This window comes from Theropithecus gelada, chromosome 20 (assembly GCF_003255815.1).
Source record: "Theropithecus gelada isolate Dixy chromosome 20, Tgel_1.0, whole genome shotgun sequence".
Lineage (NCBI taxonomy): Eukaryota > Metazoa > Chordata > Mammalia > Primates > Cercopithecidae > Theropithecus > Theropithecus gelada.
Genome location: NC_037688.1, coordinates 62,618,465 through 62,637,675, shown reverse-complemented (window position 1 = coordinate 62,637,675; position 19,211 = coordinate 62,618,465). Strand labels below are relative to the sequence as shown.

The 19,211-nt window shown below is 41.4% G+C and overlaps 2 protein-coding genes across 2 annotated transcripts in view; one reads left to right on the top strand and one right to left on the bottom strand.

Annotated features, from left to right (window-relative positions):
• Positions 1 to 8,552, bottom strand: part of CRYM (crystallin mu) — a 43,689-nt gene extending 35,137 nt beyond the window's left edge. The window contains exon 1 of the mRNA XM_025370482.1: positions 8,397 to 8,552. The gene's annotated coding sequence lies outside the window, so the exon portion shown is untranslated. The remainder of the gene's footprint in view (positions 1 to 8,396) is intronic.
• LOC112613890 (ATP-binding cassette sub-family A member 3-like) overlaps positions 6,328 to 19,211 on the top strand; it is a 180,928-nt gene continuing 168,044 nt past the window's right edge. The window contains exon 1 of the mRNA XM_025369761.1: positions 6,328 to 6,816. The gene's annotated coding sequence lies outside the window, so the exon portion shown is untranslated. The remainder of the gene's footprint in view (positions 6,817 to 19,211) is intronic.

The following is a 19,211-nucleotide window of genomic DNA, read 5'->3' as shown; positions in this document are numbered from 1 at the left end:
TGGAGTGGCCATGGTCTTGAAGCAGGGGTAGTCTGCAGTCCCAGTGTGGGACCATTTTCTCTGGCTCTGGAGGGTGCAGAGCAGAACTTATTCGCAAATTATTTTCTTTTTTAAAAAAAAAAATTTAAGTTCCGGGATACATGTGCAGAACATGCAGGTTTGTTACATAGGTATACATGTGCCATGGTGGTTTGCTGCACCCATCAACCCATCATCTAGGTCTTAAGCCCCACGTGCATTAGGTATTTGTCCTAATGCTCTCCCTCTCCTTCCTCACCACCCACCGACAGGCCCCAGTGTGTGATGTTCCCCTCCCTGTGTCCATGTGTTCTCATTGTCAACTCCCACTTATGAGTATATGTAGTGTTTGGTTTTCTGGTCCTGTGTTAACTTTGCTGAGAATGATGGTTTCCAGCTTCATCCATGTCCCTGAAAAGGACATGATCTCATTCCTTTTTTTTTTTGAGATGGAGTCTTGCTCTGTCACCCATGCAGAAGTGCAGTGGCGCGATCTCAGCTCACTACAATCTCCACCTCCCAGGTTAAAGGGATTCTCCTGCCTCAGCCTCCCAAGTAGCTGGGACTACAGGCACACGCCACCACGCCCGGCTAATTTTTTTGTATTTTTTGTAGAGACAGGGTTTCACCGTGTTGGTCAGGATGGTCTCGATCTCCTGACGTAGTGATCCACCCGCCTCAGCTTCCTAAAGTCCTGGGATTACAGGCGTGAGCCGCCACACCTGGCTGATCTCATTCCTTTTTATGGCTGCATAGTATTCCATGGTATATATGCACCACATTTTCTTTATCCAGTCTATCATTGATGGACATTTGGTTTGGCTCCATGTCTTTGCTATTGTAAATAGTGCTGCGATAAACATACGTGTGCATGTGTCTTTGTAGTAGAATGATGTGTATTCCTTTGGGTGTATGCCCAGTAATGGGAGTACAGGGTCAAATGGCATTTCTGATTCTAGATCCTTGAGGAATCACCAGTGTCTTCCACAGTGGTTGAACGAATTTACATTCCCACCAACAGCGTAAAAGCATTTTTTCCTATTTCTCCACAGCCTCGCCAGCATCTGTTGTTTCTTGACTTTTTAATAATCTCCATTCTGACTGGCATGAGATGGTAACTCATTATGGTTTCAATTTCCATTTCTCTAATGATCAGTGATGTTGAGCTTTTCTTCATGTATTTGTTGGCTGCATAAATGTCTTTTGAGAAGTGTCTGTCATATCCCTTGCCCACTTTTTTATGGGGTTTTAGAATAGGTAGTTATTTTTATGTCAGTTTTATATGGTGTGCTTTTCAAGGAATTCATCCATTTCATTTAAATTGTTAACTACAGTAATACAATGGTATAAAGTTATTTGTAATATCAAAAAAAGAAAATTAGGCCAGGTGTGGTGGTTCACACCTGTAATCTCAGCACTTTGGGAGGCCAAGGTGGGCAGATCATCTGAAGTCAGGAGTTTGAGACCAGCCTGGCCAACCTGGTGAAACTCTGTCTTTACTAAAAATACAAAATTAGCTGGGTGTGGTGGCACATGCCTGTTGTCCCAGCTGCTTGAGAGGCTGAGGGAGGAGAATCGCTTGAACCCAGAAGGTGGAGGCTGCAGTGAGCCGAGATCATGCCACTGCACTCCAGCCTGGGCAAGACAGAGCAAGACTCCATCTCAAAAAAAAAAAAAAGAAAAGAAAAAAAGAAAGTTATTTTGTTGCACCCAATCTCCTATTTATGAAACTCTTTCCAAAACCAGAAGAAAATTCATCTCACTAAAACATGAACAACTTGAAAGATTATAATTGAAGTCCATAGAAAAATATCATAAGTAAAAGACCATTTTCCACCATGCCCAGCTAATTTTTGTATTTTTAGTAGAGACGGGGTTTCACCATATTGGTCAATCTGCTCTCCAACTCCTGACCTCAAGTGATCCATCCACCTGCCTCAGCCTCCCAAAGTGTTGGGATTAAAGGTGTGAGCCACTGCACCCAGCTGGATTTTTTAAAGTAAACATTTAAGAAACACTTACTTTTCAAGAGCTAATAGTGTGGAAAGTGTAAGGGAAATGGAGATTGGAAAAGAGAAAAATAGAAAAACAATCAAATGGAAATATAGATGAGAACTTGTCAGGGAGAAACAAGGGAATATCAATTCAAAACAATTATGAAAGCAGTCCACAAAGATAAAAAGCAAAATCACAGAAGAAACACTAAAAACTATCGTTCAAGAAAATTTCCTGAAATAAAAGAACACAAATCTACTCATTGAAAGCACCTGAAAAAACTGACCCCCTAATCACTAACACCAAGGAATATTCTAATAAACTACTTCACTTTAATAATAAAATGGGGCAAGGACATTTATATATGTAGATGAAAAAGACAAGTATTTCATAATAGAAAAAGTCTGATTGAGTGCAGGCTTTGTAATAAGAAAGTCATATGCTAGGAGAGCAAGTCAGATGTTTGAGATACTCATTGAAAGAAAAACACAAGCAAGGTTTTTACCTCCAGCCAAAATGACCTTCAAGATTAAAAGTCACAAAGGGCCAGGCGTGGTGGCTCACACCTGTAATCCCAGCACTTTGGGAGGCCGAGACAGGTGGATCACCTGAGGTCAGGAGTTTGAGACCAGCCTGGCCAACATGGTGAAACCCCATCTCTACTAATAGTACACAAAATTAGCCAGGCATGGTGGTGCATGCATGTAGTCCCAGCTACTCAGGAGGCTGAGGCAGGAGCATCACTTCAATCTGGGAGGCGGAGGTTACAATGAGCCGAGATCATACCATTGCACGCCAGCCTGGGCAATGAGAGCAAAACTCTATTTTTTTAAAAAAAGTCACAAAGACTCATGAACACAAGGAATATTGTTTCCATTAGCTCTTCCTGAAAAACATACAAATGAAAAAATTCCCATTAACTAAAAATTGATTGGCAGAGCTTGTGCATAAGAATTAATGGTGGGCATCGACTATATGTGCCTCTAAAATTTGGGCTAAATGAAAGGTATCTGTGTGATAAAATATAACAATTGATACATAATTTAAAAATGCATAAATGTTTCTATATCATGAATATAACAATAAATAGAATCAGCCAGAGTGGGGATATGTGTCACGTGTGAGTCTTTACTTATGCATGTATGTAGATATGTGTATTTCCATTGACATGTAATTATAGAACAGTGTGGGAGAACTTCTGTAGCACATATTGGTCCTCTCAATAAACATAGAAAGCCTTAATTCTCTGACTAGGTGAAAAAAATATTTTTCAGAGTGGCTAAAAAGCAAAATCCAACTCTCCCCGTACACAACTAAAGCAAACTGTATCACAGAGGTTAAAAATAAAAGAATGATCTTTATGTTCTCATGATAGACCAATACTTGGCCTTTAGCAATGCGTTAAAAAAATGTTTAAATCTTCTTACCAATTGATATGACATTCAGCAGTGTCTGCCTGGTGTAAGTAGGTGCTCTTGTCCTGTTGCTCCCTGTAGGCACCTGTCTCTCCCCTGATGTTGGGTTAGGTGTTTGTCCAGTATTTGCCCAATCAGAGAACTGATAGGTTAAATAAAAGCTATTAATTTGCAGTTTGTCCAGGCTTTTATGTGAAGAGGACACTCACCAGTTCTGTGTACCTCCGAGGGAAAGCTACAGTTGGCATAACCAGTTTTACAAAAAGCAATGACCCAAAAATTCTACCTTTAGGTATATACCTGAGATACTTGCATCCACTTGTGCCAAGAGATACATTAAAATAATATTCAAATAAGTGATATTCACAAGAGTCAACAAACACTAAAAACAACCCATGTCTATTAGTAAACAAATGGAAAATATACAACATTCATATACCAGATTACTGTGCAGAAAGGAAAATGATGAATTATAATTACATGCAACATGAGTGAAGTTTACAAACATACTATTGAGTGAAGCAGAAAGAAAAGAATGAATACTGGATGATTCCATTCATATAAAGTTCTAAAGTAGAAAAATCCAAATCACAATTTTAGAGGTGCATGTGTAGATAAAAAGATAAAAAGAGAACTTCTAGGGAACTGCTCAAATAACAATAAAAGCAATGGCTACTTTTTATAGAGGACAGAAGCTGGGAAGTAGCACATGGGAATGTATGGGTTATTATTACTTGACCTGGATAGGGTGGTTTTGTGTGTATTTGCTTTAAATCATTCATTAAGCTCGATATTTGAAATATTTCGTATTTATTTGTGTGATCATGAAGGCAATACATGCTTTACGACTAACATTAAGAAAAATCCCACACCGTGACAAACGTGTTTTTTCTAACATTTATGATCCCAGTTAATTTCATTTGCTATAATCTACAAATATGCAATAAAAGTGTAAATACAAATGTTTATTCTAAATTAGGAATAGACACCACCCTTTTTCCTCCTACTCCACCTGTGGATCGTTACTCCCCTGTTAAGAAACTAGAACAAGTGGTCTGACTTTGGTGATTTATACGTGATTTCCTGTTCCACATGGCATGGGGTTGTATAATTACAAGAATAGTGTGAGGCTATTCGTACTGTGATTATTCTTATTATGATTAATCCTGATTGTTATTAATCTTGTTCTTCTTGTGATTATTCCTGTTGTCCTCCCCACCAAACACACTGTACATGCCCACACACCGCCGGGGAGGAAAACGTCCCGGTTCAGATTCTCAGCACTGCATTTAGGAATAAAGTCTCGTAGTAACATTAGGCTTTTAGTTAGGTTTTTTTTTAATTTTATTTTTTACTTTTTGAGACAGAGTCTCACTCTGTCGCCCAGGCTGGAGTTCAGTGGCGTGATCTCGGCTCACTGCAACCTCTGCTTCCTGGATTCAAGCGATTCCCCTGTCTCAGCCTGCCAAGTAGCTTGCATTAAAGGCGTGCACCACCATGCGTGGCTAATTTTTCTATTTTTAGTAGAGACAGGGTTTCACCATGTTGGCGATGCTGGTCACAAACTCCTGACCTCAGGTGATCCGCTCGCCTTGGCCTCCCGAAGTGCTGGGATTACAGGCGTGAGCCACAGCACCTGACCACATTACACTTTTAAAAGGCTCAGGTGTTTTACATTGGGCAGGTGAACTGGCTAGTATTTGTACCCTCAATCATTGCTATGAACTCCACATAATAAGACTAGTTCATGAGGAATAAATCTGCCAAAACCATTAACTATATCATGGATACCAAAGAGATTGGGTTAGCAGGTCATATCTCCTTTTGTATTAACCTCTTTTATCCACCCCTCCAAGTATATAATTAAGTAAATAGAGCAATATTTTGGCGATTTCAAATGAAGTCTGTAAGATTATTCACTTGTCCTATTATCCTTTCTTAGGTAGTGTCTTAAAACACGAGAACCAAGGAGTCCTTAACTGCTACATTCCCAGCAAGGACTGGGGAAAGGTGATGGTCGAAATCTTGCCCTTGTAACACTGCATGTTAACAGAGCACTAAGGGTGGGGAGTATTTGGGATTCGGGCATTAGGAATGGGAGCCTGGCATTGTTGGGAGGAGCAGCAGCGTTAGGTTACTTTCCAAATACCCCTAGAGTTTAATTGCCTTGATTTCTTCCCCTAAATCTGACTATTAGTCCATGTCCATCAAGAGAATGGGAACAGAGAATGGCCTCCTCTCACTTTCTCAATTCTCTGTTCTTCCACCTTCTCACCTCCCCCTTCTGTGCCTTTTGTCCTCCAACATACACTTAATAGGAATGGGGGAGTGGAAGAGAGGCTCATCTGAGTTGGGGGCTGAAGGGGAGATTGCAATGGTAACCGCGTTTTTGTTGCTGTTGTTAACGGTGTTTGGCATTTTGGAGGAAGCTAAAGAGCAATTTGATTTAGAAGACTATTCCGTCAGTCAGATCACACCGGAACAAGTCTTCTTGACCTTTGCTAACCCAGAGAAAGCATCCAGTGACGATGAAAACGAGGTGCCATAAGATTCCCTCTCAAAAAAAAAAAAAAAAAAAGAGAAAAAAAGAAAAAAAAAAGAAAAGAAATGGCCTATACGTGAGTCCTAATAAACTCATGTACTCGTCAAGCTGGACTGGTCTGAGTCCTTCTTTGGTCTGCTGGCTCCTTCCCAGTTTGGGGCGGAGGATGTTCTATATAGTCCTGGATTTTTCCCCAACTAGGAAGAGAACTCCTTGTCCTGCAGTGTTCCTCTAGCGCCCTCTCCTGACAAAAGCTTAACTTCGGAGCTGGAGCAAGTCGTACCGGGCATCGCAGGGGACAGTGAATTTGGCCTGTGATCGAATCAAAACCTGCGATTCTAAACAAACACTGGACGCGAGAATTGGGATTGGGCGGGCCAAGAGGAGCAAGCATTATAGAACTTGGGAGCATGAGAAATATACGGAGGTGGAAACGCCGGGGTGGCTAAGCGGGTAAAGGCAGCGGGCGCAGATGAAGCGGGCGGGCGGGGCGTCCCCCGCGCTGAACCGTCCGGGACAGAAGCCGCAGGGGCTGCACAAGCTGGAGAAGGGAACGCGAGGACAGCGCGCGTGGCGCGGGGTCTGCCCCAGGACGGCATCTTTTGAGTGGCCCGTATGAGGTGTTTGCAGGACCCCGGGCCTTTGGGAAGTTGTCTGCTAAACCCCAGTAGACCCTGAGGAGCAGCGGCTCATGAATCTTCTTAAACTTGTCATCAGCGGCTGGGCCTGCTGAAGGTGACCATGGCACACGACGGAGAGAGGAGCCCGCGAGAGGCGGAGGATTGTGGGGTCGTCCAGGAGGGTCGATAGGCGAAGAACCTGAAGAGCATCCAAAAGGGTACCTAGGTGGGGCCCTTTCAGGGACTTGGGACGTAGGGCGGGGCGCATGGGACGAGATGGGTGTGTGCATGAACGAGGTGGGTGGGGCGGTGGGTGAGGACCCCGACCCCGACCCCTGTCGGGCTGTAGGGGAAGCAGGGAAGAAGTAACGTTGGGCAGGTGGGGCAGCAGGTGGGCGCACTGGAGCTGAGGGATAACAGGTGGAACAAACTGGGGACTACACTCGTGGGCGCACGTGCGGAGGAGGGACTGAGGCGGCTCCTGCGTGCTCCCCTCGCGCACCGCCAACTGCTTCAACCGTACCTCCCGCGGCCGGCACCGCTGACTCCTACCGCTCCGCTTACTGCGCGCCCTCCGCCCTCGTGCAGCCAGCTCCCAGCCGAGTCCGCGCGAGGGCTAGGCTACAGACCTGCCCGCGGGCAGCTGGCGGTTGGGGAGGGCGTTGGGAGGAGCCCCGCCCCGGTGGACGCGCGCTCTTCAGTGGCAGAGGCGGCGGCGAGGCCTGAGCGGTGAGTGCCCAGGAGTCCCGGCCAGTCCTCCTCCTGCGGGCGTCCCCTGTGCTGGCCGCTGCTCCTTGACGCACTGGAGGCGGGCGCGCAGAGCCCAAAAGGGCGACCCCCCAAACAAAACTCACGCATATAAATCTCCAGAGACTTCCTCATACCCCCCCTCCCCACCACCACCACACACACACACACACACACACACACAATCAAATCAAATAGAAGCACTGTTTGGAATTTTATATTGGCTATGCAAAGTGCTTGAACGCACTGACTTTGGAGGCAAATGCCTTGTCCCTAGTCCTCACTAGTCCAGAATTTATTTGCTGTGACCTATGGCAAATTGCTTGGTTTCTCTAAGCCTCCATTTCCTAAGGCTTGTATCTGAAAATAACTGTAAGAGGAAAGGATGCTATTGTATCCAACCCAGAGGGCGGTCCTGATACTTAACATTGCAAGAACATGTTAAGTGTTGCATAAATGGCAGCAGGGGCTGTGGAAGTTCAGTGATGATAAGTAGTTTAATTTGTCTTAGTTTTCGTTTGTCAAAGCATAAATTCCACCAGAGAAAGTCACATATGCAAAGAATACTTTAGGCAAAGATGTTGTCCTAGGGAAGGGAGACCAGAATTCAGTCTAAACTAACTCTGAAACAAAGTCGGGCAGGGTTTTTTAAGCTTTAGGATGAGAGTAGAAAGGGGCTGGAGGGCTGTAGGAAGCATACTGAGTTGTTTGCTGAGTTTACAAAGGTTTCCTCCGTGATTAGGCCAGCTGTGTTTGCTAATTGGCTCTCAGGGAAGTTATGCTCCTACCCTCCCATAGAAACTGGGAGATAGGGGGACTGTCTTCCTTGATGATTGCATTTCAAAGGAATGGCTCCCAGGTCCTTGACAAAGATTATTCTGGTTTGTAAAACTAGTAAGACGCTATTAAAAAGAATTACGTATATCTCAAGACAGAGAAATGATTTACAGTGAAAAGCTTTCTAAAGAAAATGCTCTGTATTAGTCCGTTTTCACGCTGCTGATAAAGACATACCCAAAACTGGGCAATTTACAAAAGAAAGAGGTTTATTGGACTTACAGTTCCACGTGGCTGGGGAGGCCTCAAAATCGTGATGGAAGGTGAAAGTTACATCTCACATGGTGGCAGACAAGAGAGCTTGTGCAGGGAACCTCCCCTTTTTAAAACCATCGGATCTCATGAGACTTATTCACTATCATGAGAACAGCATGGGAAAGACCCTTCCCCATGATTCAATCATCTCCCACAGGGTTCCTGCCACAACACACAGGAATTATGGGAGCTACAAGATGAGATTTGGGTGGGGACACAGAGCCAAACCATATCATTCTGCCCCTGGCCCCTCCCAAATCCGGTATCTTCACATTTCAAAACCAATCATGCCTTCCCAATAGTCCCTCAAAATCTCACCTCATTTCAGCATTAACTCAGAAGTTCACAGTCTACAGTCTCATCTGAGACAAGGCAAGTCCCTTCTGCTTATGAGCCTGTTAAATCAAAAGCAAATTAGTTACTTCCTAGATACAATGGGGGTACAGGCATTGGGTAAATACAGCCATTCTAAATGGGAGAAATTGGCCAAAAAAGGGGGCTACAGGCCCCATACAAGTCCAAAATCCAGCAAGGCAGTCAAACCCTAAAGCTCCAAACTGATCTCCTTTGACTTCATGTCTCACATCCAGGTCATGCAGATACAAGAGGTGGGTTCCCATGGCCTTGGGTAGCTCTGCCTCTGTGGCTTTGCAGGGTACAGCCCCCATCCTGGTTGCCTTCACTGGCTAGCATTGAGTGTGGCTTTTCCAGGCACACAGTGCAAGTTGTCAGTGGGTCTACTATTCTGGGGTCTAGAGGACGGTGGCCCTCTTCTCACAGCTCCACTAGGCCAGTGCCCCAGTAGGGACTCTATGTGGGGGCTCCAACCCCACATTTCTGTTCTGTACTGCCCTAGCAGAAGCTCTCCATGAGGGCCCCACCCCTATAGCACAATTATGTCTGGGCATTCAGGAGTTTCCATACATCTGAAATCTAGGCAGAGGTTCCCAAACCTCAATTCTTGACTTCTGTGGACTCACAGGTTCAACACTACATGAATGCTGCCAAGGCTTGAGGCCTGCACCCTCTGAAGCCACGACTCAAGCTCTACATTGGCCCCTTTCATCCATAGCTGGAGCAGTTGGGATACAGGGCACCAAGTTTCTAGGCTGCACACAGCACGGGTAACCTGGGTCCAGCCCATGAAACCACTTTTTCCTCCTAGGCCTCTGGGCCTATGATGGGAGGGGCTGCCATGAAGGTCTCTGACATGCCATAGAGACATTTTCCCCATTGTCTTGGTGATTAACACTCAGCTCCTTGTTACTTATGCAAATTTCTGCAGCCAGCTTGAATTTCTCCTCAGAAAATGGGATTTTCTTTTCTATTGCATTTTCAGGCAGCAAATTTTTCACACTTTTATTGTGTTTCCCTTTTGAAACTGAATGCCTTTAACAGCACCCAGGTTACCTCTTGAATGCTTTGCTTCTTAGAAATTTCTTCCACCAGATACCGTAAATCATCTCTCTCAATTTCAAAGTTCCACAGATCTCTAGGGAAGGGGCAAAATACCACCAATCTCTTTGCTAAAACATAACAAGAATCACCTTTGCTCCAGTTCCCAACAAGTTCCTCACCTCCATCTGAGACCACCTCAGTCTAGACCTTACTGTTCATATCACTATCAGCATTTTTGTCAAAGCAATTCAACAAGTCTCTAGGGAGTTCCAAACTTTCCCGCATTTTCCTGTCTTCTTCTGAGCCCTCCAATGCAGTTCCAAAGTTGCTTCCACATTTTCTGGTATCTTTTCAGCAGTGTCCCCCTATGCTGGTACCAATTTACTGTATTAGTCCATTTTCACACTGATGATAAAGACATACCCAAGACGGGGCAATTTACAAAAGAAAGAGGTTTATTGGACTTATAGTTCCACGTGGCTGGGGAGGCCTCACAATCGTGGCGGAAGGCGAAAGGTAAATCTCACATGGCAGCAGACAAAAGGGGAAAGCTTGTGTGGGGAAACTCCCCATTTTAAAACCATTGGATCTTACAAGACTTACTATCATGAGAACAGCACAGGAACAACCCATCTCCGTGATTCAGTCATCACCAACAGGGACCCTCCCATAACACGTGGGAATTATGGGAGCTACAAGATGAGATTTGGGTGTAGACACAGAGTCAAACCATATCATGCTCTAAGAAAAGAGAGTTTTGGGCCTAGAGTCAGGAAAAAGCCTTTTCAAGTCAAGCCGAGGAGAACTTTAAGGCTGTCTTGGCTACCTCATTTTGTGCAAAGTAGGCAGAAAGTTTAAAAGAAAAGAAACATATATTTAAGCATAATTAAGAAAATTACAATGTCTCAGTTAAAGCAGTTCAGTGGTTTTTAGAAAAGGAGCTGAAATTAAATAGTATAAATTTAATTCTAATAATTCAGGGCTATGAACCATGGAATTGCTTAATTTTCAATAACTAATTGTTCTTTTGCAACTACAGTTTGGCAGGTTGCCCTAATAATTTTCAGGCATTTTAGGTTCATGCTCCTCCCAACCCTCCTTTCCCTAACAAGGGCTGCATCCAAGTTATCAGGGATAAGGGTGGAGGGTGTTACATTTTTAGGACCAGGATGTTGATGTGCATTTGTTCCTGGCCAGACTCTTTTGGAGTCAGAACTCTTCTGCTATAAATAAGATCCCCCAAATCTATTTTGGGAACAGTGAAAGGGATGGATGATGCTGAGCAGCTGGACTTCGGCATTTCCTTATTGTGCATTATTTCCAATCCATTGTTTTACCCTGGAAAGGGTCAACTGAAAGAACTGGCCATTGTCTTTGTAGGTTTGAGTATTGCTCTGTCTTCCCTGAGACCAAAAAATAAAAGATTGAATGAGGGATGTTACTGAATCGAAAACTTATGGTTAATATTCCAAAACATTACCCACTAAAAGAGCAAGAGAAAAAAGTTAGTGGGAGAGTGTTTCGGATGATTCCTTCTTCACAGGTTTACCTGTTCCCCCATCTGAAGAGTTAATTAGAAAAACTATATAGGTACATTATATAAAGTTCAAACTCTATAGACATACAATTTGTAAAATGTGTAAGTTCCCCATTTTCCACCTCCTGAGGACATACTATCAACAGATCTTCTACCATTTTTCTTTTCTATACATGTACTACTTTTCTATGCATATATATTTTTCCAAACAATGTGTTTATATCATGTATAATGTTTTGCAATTTACTTTTTCTACCTTAACAATATATTGTCCTCTCATGACAGTACATCTATATCTATCCCTTCTTTGTAATAAGAGGAACAGGATTTTATTGAAGGTATTGGCATGATTTATGTAATCATTCTTTCTGTTTTCATTTGATCTTACTGTTTTCCAGTGTTATCATGAACATCTTTCTGCCTGCATCTTTGTTTTGCTATGGTTTTACTTTATGAATTTTGTTTCTAGGTTTGTTTGCTCTTTTTTTTTAATCTTTAAGACTTGGATCTGCTGCATAAATTCCTTTAAAGTTTGCAGACATGTATTGAGTGTATTGATCAGCTGCACTAAGGAGTAAGCACTTGATGTGAATCCCCCTTCCGTGAAAAATCCTTTAAGAATGGCATAATTGCAAAGTTGGAAGGCTGTGTGAATCATAAACTGATTTTACCCCATCACCACATCAGCCAAACACCTGCTCTGCCAGTTTGATTAAGATTAGTCATGTATTTCATGCCTGTTATCCCAGCACTTTGGGAGGCCAAGGCGGGTGAATCATCTGAGGTCGGGAGTTTGAGACCAGCCTCACCAACACGGTTAAACCCCGTCTCTACTAAAAACACAAAAAATTAGCCAGGGGTGGTGGTGCACACCTGTAATCCCAGCTACTCGGGAGGCCAAGGCAGGAAAATCACTTGAACCTGGGAGGTGGTGGTTGCAGTGAGCCGAGATTGTGCCATTGCACTCCAGCCTGGGTGACAAGAGCAAAACTGCGTCTCAAAAAAACCCCAAAATTTAGTCATGTATTAATTGAGATTTGCAGGGCCATGTCCTTTATATAAAATAATGCACAATGCACTAAGCTCCATGGTGTTTGAGACACAAAGGAGAACAAGATACCATCCCTACCACTGGGTAGTTTAAGATTATTGTCTGTATCCAGTATATAGCAATTGTAATGATTTCTAAAATGTTTTTCTATTGAGATACAGTTCACATGAAATGAAGTGCTCAGATTTTGAGTGACAGTTTGATCAGTTTCAAAGAATGTGCACACCTAATCAAGACACAGAACATTTCTGTAACACCAGAAAATTCCCTCTTGCCCTTTCCTAATCAATCACAAACCCCTCCCCTATAACCATTGATGTGGTTTTTGCCTGTGCCTTTATATGAATGGAATCATGCAGAAAATACTTTTTTGGGTATCTTACTTTGTCTTCCTTGTACCCCTTTGTGCAAATCCTCCCATCCCTAGACCTCGACAACTGCTGGTCTGTTTTCTGCCCTTGTAGTTTTGTATGAATTCTTTATGTATTCTGTTTGCCCAGGCTGGAGTGCAGTGGCGTGATCTTGGCTCACTGCAACCTCTGCCTCCCAGGTTCAAGCAATCCTCCCACCTCGGCCTCCTGATTAGCTAGGATTATAGGCATGTGCCACCACACCTGGCTAATTTTTTTTGTATTTTTATCAGATATGTATTGTGAATACATATGTATTGTGAATAACATTCTTTATCAGATATGTATTATGAATATTTTCTTTCTCCACTTGCATTTCTGTTTCCTTAGCAGTGTCTTTACAAGAGTACATTTTTTATATTTTAATGGAATTTAATTTACCAATTTTTCCTTTATGGCCCATACCTTGGGTGTGCAAAGTAAGAAATCCCTACCCACCTGAAGGTAACAGAGATTTTCTCCTATGTTTCTTCATTTCATTCATTGCTCCTGTTTTCTTTTAAATTTGTATACTTTTAGCTTTTTTCATTTAGGTCTGTGACCCATCTCGAGTTAATTTCTTGTGCCTAGTATGAGGTAAAGTTGGTGCTATTTTTTTCCCCCATAAGGATATTCAGTTATTTTTGGAAAGATAACTGAGTTTTGGAAAGACTTCCCTTTGTTCCTTTGGTACTTTTGTGGGAAAAAAAATTGACCATCTTAGTGTGGGTCTATTTCTGGACTCTGTTCAGTTTCACTGATATATGTATCTGTGTCTTCACCAATACCACACAGTTTTAATTACTGTAACTTTATATATCTTGAAATCAGATAGTATAAGACCTCCAGTTTTGTTCTTTTCTAAAGTTGTTTTTGACTATTCTAGCACTAGAATTTCTATACAGTTGCTTATTGGAACTTTGATGGGATTGTATTTCTTTTCTTAAAGCCTCACCCACAATGTGTTGTAAAGCTTCTGAAATTTTGGCCATCTGAAAGTAAGTAATGACTTGTCAGTTTTAATTGACATTACTCTTGTTATGAGTGAATATGAAGATCTTTTGTTATGTTTGAGGACTATTTTTCTTTGAACTGCTTTTTTTTCATTAACATTTTTTATTATACTTTGAGTTCTGGGGTATATGTGCAGAACGTGCAGTTTTGTTACATAGGTATACACATGCCATGGTGGTTTGCTGCACCCATCAGCCCGTCACCTACATTAGGTATTTCTCCTAATGCTGTCCCTCCCTTAGCGCCCCCCCTCCCCACCTCCTGACAGGCCCAGGTGTGTGATGTTCCCCTCGCTGTGTCCATGTGTTCTCCTTGTTCAGCTCCCACTTATGAGTGAGAACATGCAGTGTTTGGTTTTCTGTTCTTGTGTTAGTTTGCTGAGAATAATGGTTTCCAGCTTCATCTATGTCCCTGCAAAGGACATGAACTCATCCTTTTTATGACTGCATAGTATTCCATGGTGTATATGTGCCACACTTTCTTTATCCAGTCTGTCATTTGGGTTGGTTCCAAGTCTTTACTATTGTGAATGGTGCTGCAATTCACATACATGTGCATGTATCTTTATAGTATAATGATTTATAATCCTTTGTGTATACACCCAGTAATGGGATTGCTGGGTCAAATGGTATTTCTAGTTCTAGATCCTTGAGGAATCACCACACTGTCTTCCATAATGATTGAACTAATTTATACTTCCACCGGCAGTGTAAAAGCATCCCTATTTCTCCACATCCTCTCCAACATCTGTTGTTTCCCGACTTTTTTATGATCACCATTCTAACTGGCGTAAGATGGTATCCCATCGTGGTTTTGATTTGCATTTCTCTAATGACCAGTGATGATGAGCTTTTTTTTCATGTTTGTTGGCTGCATAGATGTCTTCTTTTGAGAAGTGTCTGTTCATATCTATCACCCACTTTTTGATGAGGAGAACATTTTTGTAATCTATCCATCTGACAAAGGGCTAATACCCAGAATCTACAGGGAACTTAAACAATTTTTTTTCATTTTTCTAATGGTTTTCCCTCCCCCTTCAATTTATAGACCTCTTCATATATATATAGGAGAGATTAGCCCTTTATCTGTGATACATGTTATTTTCTCCCAGTTTGTTTTTTATCTTTTGGCTTTGTGTTGACATTTACTTCACAAAACATATTTGTACATACTATGTTTCAGACTTATCTTGATAATAGATTTTGATTCATGGAGACTTTTCCCACTCCCACATTTTATATTTTTCCAAATGACTATTTGTTACAGCACCATTTACTATAAAGTAGAATTTTTTCCCAGTTAGTTGGGATGTTGCCTATATAATAAACTAAATTTCTATATGTATTTTGGTTCATTTCTAGACTTTCTATTCTGTTCCATTTGCCTGTCTTTCAATTCACGTACCATACAACACATTTTTAACTATAGAGACTTTGTAGTATGTTTTAATATTTGGTAGAGCTAGTTACACATTTTTTCCTATATGTTGTCTTCTAGTAGTTTTACAGTTTCAGGTATTATGTTTAAGAATTTGATCTGAATGGCCAGGCACGGTGGCTCATGCCTGTAATCCCAGCACTTTGGGAGGCTGAGGCAGGCAGATCATGAGGTCAGGAGATCGAGACCATCCTGGCTAACACAGTGAAACCCCGTCTCTACTAAAAATATAAAAAATTAGCCAGGCGTGGTGGTGGACGCCTGTAGTCCCAGCTACTTGGGAGGCTGAGGCAGGAGAATGGCATGAACCTGGGAGGCGGAGCTTGCAGTGAGCAGAGATTGCGCCACTGCATTCCAGCCTGGGTGACAGAGCGAGATTCTGTCTCCAAAAAAAAAAAAAAATAATCAATTTTGAGTTGATTTTGCACATGGTATAAAAGTCTAATTTCATTCTTTTGCATATATAATCCAGATTTCTAAACTCCATTTATTGAAGACACTGTCTTTTCTCCCATTGTGTGTTCTTGGCATCTTTGTCAAAAATCAATTGATGGTAAATGTGTGGGTTTATTTTGGGGCTATCTGTTATCTTCCTTTGGTCTATGTGTCTGTTTTTATAGCAGTACCATGCTGTTTTGATTACTGTAGATTTGTAATATATTTTGAAGTCAGGAAGTATGATGCCTCCATTTTGTTCATTTTCCTCAAAATTGTTTTAGATATTTGGGGTTTTGTGGTACAATAACCATTTTAGGATTTTTAATCTATTTCTTTGAAAAGTGTCATTGGGATTTTGACAGGGATTGCATTGAATCTGTAATCACTTTTGGTAGTATGGACATTTTAACAATATTGTTTCAATCCATGAACATGGTATATCTTTCTTTTTATTTGTGCCTTCAATATTTTTCATCAATGTTTTATGATTTTCAATATAGAAGTCTTTCACTCCCTTGGCTATATTTGTTCATAAGTATTTTTCATAGCTATTGTAAATACAGTTGCCTTTTTTATTTCACTTCAGATGGTTTAATGCTAATGTATAGAAACTTTTTTTTTTTTTTTGAGACAGTTTCGCTTTTGTTTCCCAGGCTGGAATGCAATGGCGAAATCTTGGCTCACTGCAACCTCCGCCTCCTGGGTTCAAGCGATTCTCCTGTCTCAGTTTCCCAAGTAGCTAGGATTACAGATGTGTGCTACCATGCCCAGATAACTTTGTATTTTTAGTAGAGATGGGGTTTCACCATGTTGGTCAGGCTGGTCTTGAACTTCTGGTCAAGTGATCCACTTGCCTCAGCCCCCCAAAGTGCTGGGATTACAGGTGTGAGCCACCATGCCCGGCTGAAACTACTATTTTTGTAGGTTGACTTTATATCCTGTAACTTTGTTGTATTTTATTAGTTCTAGCAGTGTTTTCACTGACATTTTAGGGTTTTCTATACATAACATCATATTATCTGCAAACAGGAACCATTTGGCTTCTTTTCCAATTTGGATGACTTCTCTTTCTTTTTTTGCCTGATTGCTCTGGCTAGGTCTTCCATTACTATATTGAATAGGAGTGGTAAGAGCGGACATCTTTGTATCTTTCCTGAGATGCTTTTGGAAAAAGCTTTCTTTATCTTACTCTTGTGTGTGGTATTAATGGTGAGCTTGTCATATATAGTCTTTATTGTGTTGAGTTATATTCTTTCAGTGCCTAATATGGTTAGAGTTTTTATCATGAAAGGATATTGAATTTTGTCAAATGCTTCTTCTGCATCTGTTGAGATAATATATGGTCTTTGTCCTTTATTCTGTTAATGTGGTGTATTAACATTTACTTGCATATGTTGAACTATCCTTGGATCTCAAGGATAAGTCTCACTTTATTGTGGTGAATGAATGATCCTTTTAATATGCTGTTGAATTTAGTTTGCTAGTGTTTTGTTGAGGATTCTTGCATCTACGTTCATCAGGGAATTAGCCTGTAATTTTTTTTTTTTTTTTTGAGATGGAGTCTCACTCTGTTGCCCAGGCTGGAGTGCAGTGGTATGATCTCAGCTCACTGCAACCTCTGCTGCCTCCCAGGTTCAAACAATTCTCTTGCCTCAGCCTCCCGAGTAGCTGGGATCACAAGTATGTGCCACCATGCTCAGCTAATTTTTATATTTTTAGTAGAGATGGGGTTTCACCATGTTGGCCAGGCTGGTCTCAAACTCTTGCCCTGCTCATCTCGGCCTCCCAAAGTGCTGGGATTACAGTCATGAGCCACCGTGCCTGGCCAGCCTGTAATTTTCTTGTGTGTCCTTGTCTGGCTTTGGTGTCAGGGTAGTGCTGGCTTCATACGATGTGTTTGGAAATATTTTTTCTTAAACTTTTTGGAGTTTGATAAGGATTGGTCTTATTTCTTGTTTAAATGTTTGGTAGAATTCAGCCCAGAAGCCATCTGATTCTAGGCTTTTCTTTAATGGGAAACTTTTTATTACTGATTCAGTCTTTTTTTTTTTCATCAGTCTGTTATCAGTCTATTTTATCAGTCTGTTTGTTTGTTATCAGTCTGTTCAGATTTTCTTTTCTTTGTGATTAATACTTGGTAGGTTGTATGTATCTAGGAATTTTTTCATTTCTTCTAGATTATCTAATTTGTTAACATGATTGTTCATCATAGTCTCTAGTGATAATTTGTATGTCCATAGTATCCATTATAATATCTCCTTTTTTATTTCTGATTTTACTTAAAACTCCTCTCCTTTTTTTTATTATTCTAGCTAAAAGTTTGTTTTATCTTTATCACAAGTTTTTTGATTTTTTTCTGTTGTTTCTCTAGTCTATTTCATTTATTTCTGCTCTGATCTTTATTTTATCCTTCCTTCTGTGAACTTTGTGCTTAGTTTGTCCTTGTTTTTCTAGTTCCTGGTTTTCTAGTTTCCAATTCCAGTTCCTATACCTCGTTTCTAGGTATAATGTCAGGGTGTTTGAGATCTTTCTTCTTTTATGATGTAGATGTTTATTGCTATAAACTTTACTCTTAGAACCACTTTTGCTGTACACTATATAACTTACATATTTTTGTATGTTGTGTTTCCATCTTCATTTGCCTCAAGATATTTTTAAATCCCTTTAATTTCTACATTGACTCATTGGTTGTTTGGGAGAATGTTGTTTAATTACCATGTGCTTCTGCATTTTCTGAAATTCTTTCTATTTTTGATTGTTAGTATAATACCACTGTGGCTGGAAAAGGTATTTGAAATGGATTTCAGGCTTCATAAATTTACTAAGATTTATCTTGTGGCCTAACATATGAACTCTCCTGGAGAGTGTTGTGTGTGTGCTTGAGAAAAATGTGTACAATTGACCCCCCATATCTGTGTGTTCTACATCCACAGATTCAACTCTGGGCCAAAAATAGTAAAAATAATAATAATAATTAACAATATGACAAGGATACAAATAGAAAGCAATGCAGTGTAACAAATATTTATATAGATTTTATATTCGGTATTATGAGTATCTAGAGAAAATCTGAGGCATAAGGAGTATGTATGTAGATTATATGCAAATACTACACCATTTTATGTAAGACACTGAGCATCCATGGATTTTGTTATCCTCAGGGGTCCTAGAACTAGGCATTAGCATTGTGCCTAGTTGGGTCTTACCTGTAGCCTGTGTCCACTGGTGCCAGCCTGGAGGTTGGGTGTATGGTTGCTAGCCCAGAAGCTAGGTCTGTGAAAAGCTGGGTCCTGGAGCCATCTTAGGACCTGGGTTCACAAGGCTTGGCACAGGAAAGGCCTGGGACCTGTGTTTGCAGGTTCCTGCCAGATGTTTGAGCCCAGGTGTGCCATCCTTATTCTGGGATGGGGCTGAAGCCCAGAGCCACTGGGACATGCCTAGTGCTTGGGTCAGCCTAGTACAGGGGCAGGCCCAGAGACCAAGTCCACCAGGCTGGGCTGGAACCTGGGACTGCAGAA